The sequence below is a fragment of the Canis lupus genome, chromosome X (genome assembly GCF_003254725.2).
Source record: "Canis lupus dingo isolate Sandy chromosome X, ASM325472v2, whole genome shotgun sequence".
In the NCBI taxonomy this organism is placed as follows: domain Eukaryota; kingdom Metazoa; phylum Chordata; class Mammalia; order Carnivora; family Canidae; genus Canis; species Canis lupus.
Window position 1 is genome coordinate 118,862,042 of NC_064281.1, and position 12,100 is coordinate 118,874,141.

Sequence of the window (12,100 nt, forward strand, 5' to 3'; positions counted from 1 at the left end):
CAAGGAAGTAGCACTGGGGACAGCAAGAGGAGAATTTATTCTGATCAGGCATGTGAGAGGCAGGGACACAGGACTCGGTCACCAAGCAACTGCAGAAGGAGGGTGAGGGTAAGGAAACCCAAGGAAAAGCGACACAACACTGAGTGTGTGGAGCCCTGACTGGGAGGTAGAGGATAGGAAACAGCACGACAGGGCGTTGGCTTCATCTGGCACAGGTCAGGTTAGAGGCGCAGCAGGAAACACAGGAGAATTTCTCTTCTCACCTGCAAAAAAAGTTCAGATAAAGACCCCGCTGGCCGTCCCAGGGTGGCTTGGAAGGAGACTCGCCCGCCCCTGCCATCAGCTCCCAAGGGGCAGGCCTCACCCGACACGTCCCGCCGCCCCTCCCGGCCTCCGTATTCTCGGGGTCCATTCTGAGAGTCACCCGAGGTCGCTGAGGTCGCTGGGGCAGCCGCGTTGTTCACACGCCGGGCGCCGACTGGACGCCTGTCGCACGGGGGTCAGACACTACCTGGCTCCGGCCACCAGGCCGCCCAGTCCCAGCCTCCGCGTCGCTCCCGGGGACCCACCCCGCCCCGCCCACCCCTGACTCGCGCCCACGAACGCCCACCGCTCCTGCCCGCCCTCCCCGGCCACGCCCCGCCCCTCCGCCCACCATTCCCGAAGGCCCCTCCCCGGCAACACCCCCGCACCAGCACCCCCGGCTGCCCACCAATCCGGCCCTACAACCCGGCTAAACCCGCCCCCCTCCCATCACTCCTGCCCGCCCCGGACCACGCCCCCGACGCCCGCCATTCCGGCCTCCCGTCCCCGGCCACGCCCCTCCTCCCGCAGGCCCCTCCCCACGCCCCCGGCCGCCCACCAATCCGGCCCTACCAACCCCAGCGAAACCCCGCCCCCGCCCATCACTCCTGCCCGCCCCCCCGGGCAACGCCCCCCGGCCGCCCACCAATCCGGCCGTCCTAGCCGGTCAAGCCCGCCCCCCGCCCATCACTCCTGCCCGCCCCCGGACCACGTCCCCCGACCGCCCACCACTCCGGCCCGCCCTTCCCCGGCCACGCCCCGCCCATCTGCCCACTATCCCCGCAGGCCCCTCCCGGCCCCGCCCCCCAACCGGCCCCAAACCCCGGCCAAGCCCCGCCTCCCGTCCACCACTCCTACCCACCCCGTCCCAGCCACGACCCGTCCCTCCGCCCACCACTCCGGCCTGCCCCTCCCGGCCACGCCTCCTGACTACCCCCCAACTACTCCTGCCGCCCGCACGGCCACGCCTCCCAACTGCCCCAACAGTCCCACCCAGCTCCTCCCCAGCCCCGCCTCCCAGCTACACTAAGAATCTCACCCAGCCGCCCACCCCCACCCGGAGCCGCGCCAGTTCCTCTGCAGCTCCTCCTCCCAGCTATTCCACCAGGCCCACCCGCTCCTCCCCAGCTCCTCCCCACAGCTGTCCTCCGGCTCGCCCCACCTCCACCAGGTACCCAAACAGGCCCTCCATGTTCCGCCTAGCCCCGCCCCAGCTCCTCCCCCAGCCTTCCCTCAACTCGCCCTACCCCTCCCCAGCACCCTCCTGCTCCTCCCAGCCTCTGCTCCGCCTCAGTCCCGCCTGCACCTCCACAGCTCCTCCCCGAGCCGTGCTCCAGCCCCAGACCCCGCTGGGAGCTACTTCTCCAACCCTTCCGCCAACGTCCCTGCCCCTTCCCAGCCCCGCCCCGCTCAGCCGCAGCTCTTCCTCCGAGCTTTCCACCAGGCACGCCCTACTCCAAGTTTGGCTTTCCAGGGTCTCCCACCCTGCCCTACAACTCCCCAGGTCCTCATCCCCAGGGGCCCACGGATAGTCCTGTGCTCTCCCCAAGCTCCGCTTACCCAGCGTTCCCCAGAGCCCCGTGCACCTCCCCGGCTACACGCCAAGGCCCAACCTGCTCTTGGCAGAGCACCTCCTCCGCAACATTGCCGCCGGCTCCGTCCTGCTCCTTCCCGCTCACTGCCCTAGTTCCTCCCCAACTCTTTCTCACACCCGGAGCTGAATCCTCTGGCAGGTGCGCCCCAGCTACTCCCCCAGCCCCGTCTCACGGCTCCCGCTCCCACAGCTCCTTCCCACAGGCCCGCCCGCATTCTCCTCCCCAGCCCCGCCCCTTAGCCCCGCCCAAAACCACGCCCCCAAGCTCGCCCCGCCCGCCCCTCTCACCGACCGCCTGCCCCACCCCGTTGTTTCCTTCCGGTTCCGCTCAGGCCGCCGGCGTCTACCTCCCGGTCCAGCCTGATCCTCCCGCGCGAGTCGGGGCCGCGTGAGTCCAACGACGTCTAGCGGCGGGGCCTGCGCGCCTATGTGCGTGTGTACGTAAGTGCGTGTGTCGGAACTGCTTGGCTGCGTGCCTACGGGCTTGCGCACGAGCCTCTGCGCACCGTGGGCGCGTAAGGACGTACGTGGGTTCGAGCCGGCGTACGCCACGCAAAGAAAGGACGCCGGCGTCTGAGCGAGCCTATCAGGTGAGGGGCCGGTGGCGCCTGTCGCCTGTCACCTGTCGGTGGTCCCCGGTGCTGGGCCGCAGCGATGGCGGGACAGTCCCGACGCGGGCAGGGCGCTCTGTCGTCTCTCCGCGGCCCGCCTCGTCTCCTCGCCTGAGCGTGGGGGGGGTGGTCCTCCGCGCTGGGACTGCCAGGTGGGCCTAGCGCACCCTTGGCTCGCTTGGCCGGTGGGACAGGTGCCCGGAGGCCCCCCACCTTTGCGAGGGGAGCCAGGAGCCTTTGTGGCCCGCCTGCTTCACCTGGCGTGGGACAGTACCACTGGGCTGGGGTTTCCCGGACTCGGGGGCGGGGTGGGCGGGGGGGGGGTCTGGGAGCATGCGCAGAGCGGCCCAGGCCACCATTCCCTGCCCCCTTCCCCGCCCCAATCAAAAGGCCCCATGTTTCTAAGTGCATATACCAGAGAAGGATGTGTGCGCCAAGAAACGGAGCGTGCTGGTCCACGGACCACTCTGCCCCACTGTGCCCTCCTCGCCTCCCCCTGGGCCCCCAGGCTGTGACCTGCCTCACCGAGGACCCCGGCTGTGCGGCGTTGAGCTGCTTGCCCTTGGCACTCATCCCCGTGGGGCCTACTCAGGATTTTATTGAGGGGAACCGGATTGCAGGGCCCCCAAATCTTGTGACGGTGGAAGGGGGTGGTGTCTTCTTTCTCCTGTTGGGTACGGGGTGGGCTAGGCTGTGAGAACATGATCTGCTTACGTGAAATGATTTTTTCTGCTGCTGGCTGGGGCATGATTAGCAGAACCAAACCGTGAGGGGTGATTCCCATCTGGTGGGCCCTCCTCAGTGCCGGTGGCCCCCCATCCCTGCTGAGTAGAAAGCCTGTTCTGGCATGTTAGCCAACATTGTCGTCTTGTACGTAAAGAGTTTTTCTCCTCCACCCACCGACCCCCAATCCTTGTGCAGGTGAAGAAGCCCAGAGAAGTGGAATAGCGTTTCCTCCTCAGGCCACAAAGCAGGTACTCTGTGCTGAGGCAGGAGGGCACCTGTTACAGATCCATCCCTCTAGGGGCTCCCCAACACAGTTCAGTTGTCCTGGTGAGAAAAGGATTGGCCAAAACCCTGAATGGCAGACATGAGGCAAAACTGCAGTCCACTTACATGCCCCAGTACAAGAAAGAGAAAGGGCCAGGCCGCGCTGGGGGGAGGGGGAGGACATCCAGCCTCCCTCGTGAATAATCCTTCGCCAGTGACCAGGGCGACCTTTGTCACCCATCAGGTTGGCAAGGGGTGAGCAGAGTAACCGTGCTCAGGGCCGACAGCCGAGTGAGGAAACGGAGCCCTTGCCCGTGGTGGGTGGAGCATACACAGGTGAGCCTTGGTGGAAGGCCGTGTGCAGGCATGTGTCAGCATCTCAGACACCCCTAGTTGAAGCATAACAGAGTTCAGACCTGCGGTCTGCACCTCCCCACCTGCCTGGACATTTCCGTCTTTTCTCCTTTTTTGGGGTCACTTTTCCAGAATATTCAGGTCACCCCTGGTACATCTGGGTGGCCTGCAATTTAGCCTTTTATGGACACCTTTTACAAAGCACAAAAACCTCTTTTTCAGCTACCCCTCTCCCTCCCAGTTCCCCATCTCTATCCATGGAACAAAATGAGCAGTAAGAAATGGAGTACACAGAGAATCCTTAAGGAATTACAATTTCTGGAAGAATCTCTGGTGCCTCTGGTGTTTCCTGATTTCTCTCCTAGCTGGGTACATTGCCTATATGACCCAGGAATTTTTCTAACTCCTCTCTGGCCCCTGTGTGACCCCAACGTAAGTTAACTAACATTTAAGTTAACTAACTTAACAGGCTTAGCTTAACTGTGCTTCCTAAAACACAACTCTGCCCAGGACTTGCCCTGGCTCCTTATGCTTAGCATTCAAGTGCCTAAACCTCTCTGGCCTCAGTTTGTCCATGTGTCAAATGAGGATAATAAAACAGTCCCCAGATTGTGGGATTACTATGAGCACTGAATGGGCCCAGCTTAGCCATCATCCTAAGCTCCTTGAGGCTGTAGTCATAACACGACCTTGTTCACGACAGCCCTCCTGTTTTCTTGGGCATAGGTGCCCCTTCAGTCTCGCTGCCTGGACACTCCTCCAGTTCCCAGCACTCAGTGCCTCTGCCTTCTGCACTGTTTTCTCATGGCGGATACCTTCCTTCACTTCCTGTGGCCTCATGAAGCTTCTGCTAACTGTCTGAGCCTAGTCACAAGACCTGATTTTTCTTCCTGACAACTTTCCAGAACCTTGTCTGTGGTTCTGCTTTTGTGCAAGGTTACCTCAGGCAGTTTCTGTTCTGTGTGTGTGTGTGTGTGTACACGTGTGCCCAGTTACTAAAACTAGACTGGATTCCATCTGAAAACAAGGACTCTGTGCACTTCACCTTTGTCCTATCCTCAGAGCCTGCTTCTGCCAATGGAGACACTCACTAGATGTTGACTGATGATGGTGATAAACTGTCCAATTCAAGTCAGCCAGGATTCATCGACTCTACCATGACAAGCTACTGGACCATGCTGGACTTGGCGGATGGGTGGCATAGGCCCTGCCCTGGACTCAGTGCATGCTAGTTGGATAAGAAAGGCAAGTATGTCAGTAATTCTCATTTAAGGTAGGACCAGACATCATCCACAAAAAGAACTATCTGTGAAGTGCTACGAGGCCTTAGGGGAGGCCAGCGTGCACCTCACTGGGGGATCAGGAAGTTTGGAGAGGCAGGCTGGGTCTGAGCTGTGTATTGAAGAATAGGTAGGATTTAAGGAGTTGGTGATCCAAGGGTCCCATCCTGAGAAGCCCGCTCGTGCCTAGAAAGACGGGAGATTGGTGACGAGGAAGACTAGCCCAAGCATAGAAGTAGGCAATGGTGCTTCTGACATCTTACTTCCTTTAGTCCTTGAATCAACCTGGCGATCTAGCTGCTGTTAGATCTGCTTGCCAGGTGAGAAAACCAAGAGCACAGAGGCCAAGGGACTTGGCTAAGATCTCTCACTTGGCCGGGGGTGATTTAAACTCAGGGTTGGAATTTAAACTCAGGATGGGCCCACCCAGAGTCCGTGTGGCCATCATACAGGTTGGGAACACATGAAATGCACTCTGAGCCTGGTGCCAATGCTGTCATCCTGCTGCTGTGAGTTATGCTTCTGAAGGGTATGGCTGGCCCTGGGCCTAGTATGTTTCCCATTTGCAAGGCCATGGCTCAGCCTCCACTGCGTCAGCTCCTTCCAGCTCCAATGCAACGTGATTTGGGGACTTTGAATTGTGTTGCTTGCCTGTGAGCCGGTCTGCTTCTTTCAGATTACAGGAGGGAATCAAAAGAGTATGTATTTCACAGGATATGCTTTATGATGGCTGTCAAAGAGTCAATTCTGTTGACTCCGCTGCGCCTGGTGCTCTCTGGAGTATAAGGAGAAGCTGAATCAAAAGGGAGATGAAGAGTCTGTTGTGTTACACAGCTGCCCAAAGGCACCATCCTTAAATTTTCATCCCCAGTACTATAGTTGAGAAGTGTCAAATCGGGCTTATGCATTTATTTTTACACTTGACTGTCTTGCTGATGATTCTCCAGGATGATCCAGGGTACCAGACTTTCTGTCACAAGTCTGTCACTTGCTTCTAGGGATGTGTGTGGTCCAGGGCCATGTGACTTTAGAAACTGTATAACCATATAATTTAATGTCAGTTGTTTCCTTCTACATCTTCCTACTGGGTAGAGCAGTACTGGTGTGGAGGCGAGAGAGTGCTGGTGTCATCTGTAGTCTCAGCAAATCTGCCCTCTTGGACATTCTGATGCCTCTGTCCTCTCCTCCTTCCTTCTCCCATCCCAGCAGAACTTCTTACTGAAGCACATCCTGTTTGTAAAATGACTGGCATTCATCTCAAATTAAACCCAGAGTAGTGCTATCAGTTTACCCTTAAGATGTCTAACCATGGTGACCTGCTTCCCATACCCACGGAGGGTGGGGGTGGGATATGCTACCTAGGGGGCCAATTCGAGCTTGAGCAACATCTGACGCTATGAGTGGTAGTCTGGGAATTCAGCTTTGACCCATCCTGGAGGTTGTCTTTCTTGGCTGCCTCTTGGGTTCCTAGCCTGCTCCATCTGGTTCTGTGCCTGCCCAGCACAGCTGCTCACTGGCTGTGGTTCGAGAAGCCCCACTCTGAACCAGTTCCTCCACTGCTCCCGGCACCTACCCCCACTGACACTGCACTGCTCACATCAGCCAGAGTAGAAAGACACTGTAGTTTGCTTGTGTTGGGACCCAACTTGTGTTGGGTCCCGGCTCAGGCTGCCTTTCCATTCCTAGCTCACCTGCTTGTCACTCGTTTCCAGGTCCTTGGACTCTCTGGTTGTCTGGAATTCATCCTGATTTCCTCAGCGTTGCTTCTGTTTAGGTACTCTCTTCCCTTCTGCCCCATTAGCTGGAGCCCAAGCCTTTTCTGTATTCGATTTCTCTCCTGTGACTCTCTGGACCTAGGCACAGATGCACAGTGAAGTGAGTGAAATTTAGGACTCAGCTTCAGGTTCACTCACTTGCACAGGCCTGGAAGAGGCCCTAGCACTGGGGTTTCTGCTGGTCCTACGGCTTGGAAAATCCACAAGAAATATTTTAGCTGAAGTTGGCTCAGGGCACCTCTCTTACCAGTCTGCTGTCTCGATTACTCTTGCTCTTGTGTTGGGCAGCAATACAGTGGCCAGGGGCATGTTGGGAATCTGGCTAAAGAGATACTAAATTGGGATATACTTAGTTTGGATTTAGAGTGTGGTTGAAGGGGCTCACAACTGATTCCATATATGTTTGAGTTCTTGCTAGCTGCCCTGTATTGAAATTGCTTCCAGGAAGACGCCTGCTTTCTGTACCATCACACCAGCATTGGGATGAGAGGTGTGAGGAGGAAGAGGACATTGTGATGTCATGCCTTGTAGCATGTGGTCCTAGACGTGTGTTGGCAGTGGAGGAGAATCACGGTTCACAATGTACAGAGCCAGAAGCTAGTCTGTGGGAAAATATTCTAGTCACAAATCAGATATGGAAAATCGATCAACACAAGTTCTGTCCTGGCAAGGATATTCCCAGTGAGCAGCGTATGCAATTATAAGCACAGCATGCATTTATATTAACATTTGGAGGGGGTATGTGAAGTGGCATTTTCCAGAACTCCTGCGATTGTGGGGCAAGTGACTGTATCAGAACCACAAACACTGAGTAGCATGCAAAGAAGAGTTAATGTAGCCAGCCTGAGACTGCTGTCCTTTCCAAAGGATGGCTTGCAAGGCTGCCCCTTGTCTGGCTTCCGGGGACTTGGCTCTCAGAGGGTGTCCAGGCAACAGTTAACTGGTGAGAGGGCTCACTGTGTGTAGACTGTTTATACAAACTCTGTGGTTTATGCTAAACACCTGCTTTCCTTCTGGGAGTCTGAACTTTTGGTGCATGCTAGGCAGAGTGTTCCTATGTGGCTGGCCTTGAATATAATCCCTGGGCACTGAGTTTGGGCCTCCCTGGACAGAAATATCACACCCATGTCACTGCATGTCCATTGCTGAAAGAAGGGCGTACTGTTTGTGGCCTCTCATGGGAGGGTGAGAGGCTAAGGAATCTGCACACAGATTCCTCCAGGTTCTCCCTGTGTCTTTTCCTCTTGCCATCTGCCTGTGTGTCCTTACTACGTTGGTGTAATACCTTTTAGGTGTGAGTACAACTGTATGCTAAGTACTGTGAGCCTGCTGCTGTGATAGATAAGAAAAGTAGGAATAACAGGTTGCAGAAGTATGTGGGGCCATTATTTAACAAAAATATACTTTTATTTGTTATGCCACTTTTTTCCCTGAATTTTAAGATGTGTCTAACGTTTGTTGACTTTTTCCAATTGTGTATCCTATTGTCTTTCTTCTCTCATCGGAAGTACTCACTTTTGTTACTAGTTTTGCATTGATGTGTTTTTTTTTTTTTTTTTTTTTTTTTTTTTTTTTTTTTTTTACCAATATCCTTTCAGAGGGCTCCAAGTGTTAGAAGATTCAGATTGTGCAAAACCTGGATCTGCCTCTGTTGTGGATTCAAGACTTGTGACCTCTTGTTGATTTGGTTATTGTCACCCCATATTTCTCAGATGGGAAGATTAAAATGGAAAGGGGAAAGCCAAGCTTACTTGGCAAAACTGGGACAGACTCCAGGTCTCCCAGTTCCCAATGTAATGTTCTTTTTCCTCCATTCAGTAACGTGTTTTGATGATTTGTCTGTAAACAGTGGTCAGGGTGCATTGGACATAGACTGGATGGCACTTGGAAGATTGAACTTCTAATCCTTTCTTTCAGTAGATGGGTAATCTTGAATAAGTCCTTCCCTTCCTGGGACATATTTTTTGCTTTTATAAAACAGAGACTAGACTAGATGCTCCTTAGAGTTGAAGTCTTTCTGTCTTTTCTGATCTCTAAGTTTGTCATTCTAGAAATACTGGAATCATACAGTCAGAGTTGAAACCATTTATCTTCTTGTCCTTGGGTCTTTTCCATCTCTAAAATAGAAATAAAATACCTCTCCTGGTTGGATATTCACAAAGTTCATACACCAGTGACCTGCATTTATATTAAGAAACTGAATGTTGTTAGAACTCCCTTGTGATCCCTCCCTCTGAGTCATTCCTTCTGCCCAAAGGTAACCACTGTTTTGACTTGTAACATCTTTGATTATTTTATGTAAATGAAACTCTACATTATGGGCTCTTATTATTGTCTGGATTCTTATACTCACTATTGTTTGTGAGATTTATCCATGTTGTCCCATAAGTGGTATTTCCTTTATTCTCACCATACAGTATTCCATTTCATGACTATACTCTGATTGATCAATTCCAATATTTGTGGACATTGGCAGGGTTTCCAGGTTTTTGCTGTTACAAATAAAGCTGCTACAAATATCCTTGTGTTCACTTTCTTTGGGAAATGTTTCTGTTGCATATATGTCTAGAGGTGTAATTGGTGATTTATAGGATTTGTACATGCTTAACTTCAGCAGATATTGCCAAATAGCTTTCCAACGTGGTTGTAGCGACTTCCTCTATCACCAGCAGGGTGTGAGTTCCAGTTTTTCTCTGACCTTGATTATGCACACTGTCGCTTAGGTGGGTTGCAGGTGGATCTTATTTTGGTTTGTTTGTTTATATAGAGTGAACTTCTTGGGTGTACAATTTTGTGAGGTTGGACTGAAGCACAGGCCATGTATCCATTACTACTGTCAAGATGCAGATGAGTTCCCCCACTCTGCCCCCTGCAAATGCCCTGGTGCTGCTGCTTTATTTGCTCCCCTCTCCCACTCTCAGACCCTGGCAGCCACCGGTCTGATCTCCATCCCCATAGTCTCACCTCTTCCAGATATTCGAGTAACTGGAATAATGTGATACGTAGTTTTTTGGGTCTAGCTTCTCTTACTTAGCAAAATGTGTTTGATTTTCCTCCATGTGGTGGGCACACATCAGTAGTTCACTCCTTTTTATTGTCAGGCAGTGGTATGGATGCACCTCATTTTGTTTATCTGTTCACCAGTCGAGGGACATTTGGTTCGTATCCATTTTTTGTCTGTTGTGAATAACATTGTTCTAAATATTTGTACAGAGGTTTTTGCGTGACCATAAGTTTTCATTTCTCTTGAGTAAATATCCAGGGGTGGGGATTGTTGGGTTACATAATAAATGAATGTTTGCCTTTGTGAGCACCTGCCAAAGTTTTCCAGAGTGTTTGTGCCATCTTGCATTCCCACCACCAGTATGTGAGAATTCTAATTATTCTGCATCCTTGTTGGCACTTGGTATTGCTAGGTTTGAAAATTTTTTCTTTTAGCTATTCTGAGGTATGTAGTAGTATCTCATTCTGGCTTTAATTTGTATTTATCTGATGATTAGTGACATTGAACATCTTCCCATATGCTGATTTGCAATCCATACAACTTCTTTGGTGAATTTTCTATTTAGATCTTTTGCCCATTTAAAAAATTGAGGGGTTTGTTTACTTATGTATTTTTTTTTATTTTGAGATAATTATAGATTCAGAGGAAGTCGCAAAGACATTTACAGTCGGGTTCTGTGCACCCCCAAACATCTTACATAACTTAGAGTACAATGTTAAGACCAGGAAGCTGACATTGATACAATCCATGGAATTAATTCAAATTTCACCAGTTATACCTGTACTCCTCTGTGTATGTATGTGGATGTGCATTTGTAGTTCTGTGCGGTTTCATCATATGTGTAACTTCATTGTAAATTCTACCACCATCATCCTCACACCTCATGATTCCCCTTGATAGCCTCACCCACTTCCAACTCCACATCACTTACCCACAGCGACCACAATTATATTCTCCATCTCTATCCCTGTGTTATTCCAAAAGTGTTATATGTATGGACTCCCACCATACAGTATATAACCTTTCGATAATGGCTTTTGTTTTTCACTCAACATGATTCCCTGAAGGTTCATTCAAGTTGCTGCCATGTATCAGTCCATTTCTTTTTATCGCTGGATAGTATTTCATAGTACTGATGCATGACAGTTTGCCATTCACACACTTCAGTAGTTTCCAGTTTTGGGCTACTGTTAATAAAGCTGCTATATAAACTTTCACGTACAGGTTTCTGCACTAACGTAAGTTTTCATTTCTCTGCAATAAATGCCCAAGAGTGTGATTGCTGTGTCATCTGCTAAATCCATTTTAAGTATTTAAATAACTGCTATCAGTATATAGTGATCCATTTTCCTGGCATCCTCACTAGTAATTTGGTGCTGTCACAACTTACTATGTTATTCACTTAGATAGACTTGTAACAGTATCTCAATGTGGTTATAATTTGCTTTTACTTGTTGGCTAATGATGTTGAATATCTTTTCATGTTCTTATTTGCCTCTGTGTATCTTCTTCATTAAATGTCTCTTCATGGCTTTTGTCTATCTTCTAATGGGATTGTGGTTTTGATGTTGAGTTTTGAGAGTTCTTTACATAATCCAGATAGAAGTCCTTTGTGGGGGACACTTGGGTGGCTCAGTGGTCTAGCGCCTGCCTTCGGCATGATCCTGGAGTCCTGGGATCGAGTCCCACATCGGGCTCCCTGCATGGAGCCTGCTTCTCCCTCTGCCTATGTCTCTCTCTCTCTCTCTCTCTCTCTCTCTGTCCCTCATGAATAAATAATAAAAAATTTTTTAAAAAGTCTTTTGTGGGATATAGAATTTTCAGAATTTTCTTCCAGTCTATAATTTGTCTATTCATCTCCTCTGCAGGGTCTTTCAGATCAAAAGTCTATAGATTTGATAAGGTGCAGTTTATCAGCTTTTACTTTTATGTGTCATGTTTTCATCTTGTGTAGATCTCTTTCTTTGTTTTCTATTGTCTTCTATCTGCGTGTCCGTATCTCTTTCAGTACCATACTTTATTATTGTTATTGTTTAATTTGCAGAGTTCTTTATATATTTTGGATACAAGTCCTTCAGATATGTGATTTGCAAATATTTTTTCCCTTTCTGTTTAGTCTTTTCATTCTCTTAACATTCTTCTTTACCTTTAAAAAAAAGATTCATTCATTTTTTTACTTTAAAGAGAGA